The 852-nt window shown below is 46.7% G+C and overlaps 1 protein-coding gene across 2 annotated transcripts in view; it reads right to left on the bottom strand.

Moving 5' to 3' along the window:
- ambra1b (autophagy/beclin-1 regulator 1b) overlaps positions 1–852 on the bottom strand; it is a 34,079-nt gene that overhangs the window by 29,225 nt on the left and 4,002 nt on the right. The window lies entirely within an intron of this gene.

The raw sequence follows: 852 nt of genomic DNA, 5'->3' as shown, positions 1-852 counted from the left end.
TAGGAGCCAGAGCATTCAGCTATCAAGCTCCTCTCCTGTGGAACCAGGTTCCAGTTTGGGTTCAGGAGGCAGACACCATCTCCACATTTAAGAGTAGGCTTAAGACTTTCCTCTTTGATAACGCTTATAGTTAGGGCTGGCTCAGGTAGTCCTGAACCATCCCTTAGTTATGCTGCTATAGGGCTAGACTGCCGGGGGATTTCCCATGATGCACTGAGCTCCTCTCTCCTCTACTTTCTCTCCCTCTGTATGCAACCTCATCCCATTATTGCATGTTACTAACACAACTTCTCCCCTTTCCGGTAGTCTTGTGCTTTCTCGTCCCTCTCCTCTCTCCTCCTATCACTTCCTGCAGGTTTTCTGGCTCTGGAGCTGTGGAGTCTGGATCTGTGGTTGCGGGTCACCTGCTGCCCCCGTGTTCCTGCTCGACACCCTCTACTGCAACGACTATTGTTGCTAGTCTTATTGTTATTATAGTTATTATAATCATTAACACTACTATAAATATCTGTACCATTTTTCATTTAGTTTATAGCAACATCACCTTTACTGTCTGTACCTCTGTGTGTATTTTGTGTAGTCTCTCTCTCTCTCTCTCTCTCTCTCTCTCTCTCTCTCTCTCTCCTTCACCCCAACCGGTGGAGGCAGATGGCCGCCCACCCTGAGTCATGGTTCTGCTCGAGGTTTCTGCCTCTTAAAGGAAGTTTTTCCTTGCCTCTGTCTCCTAGTGCTGCTCTTGGTGGGAACTGTTGGGCTTCTGTAAATATCATCACAGAGTACGGTCTAGACCTGCTCTTTTATGAAAAGCGCTGTGAGATAACTGTTGTTGTGATTTGGCGCTATATAAATAAA

Source organism: Micropterus dolomieu, linkage group LG22, assembly GCF_021292245.1.
Source record: "Micropterus dolomieu isolate WLL.071019.BEF.003 ecotype Adirondacks linkage group LG22, ASM2129224v1, whole genome shotgun sequence".
Lineage (NCBI taxonomy): Eukaryota > Metazoa > Chordata > Actinopteri > Centrarchiformes > Centrarchidae > Micropterus > Micropterus dolomieu.
This window is presented reverse-complemented; position numbering and strand designations above follow the sequence as displayed.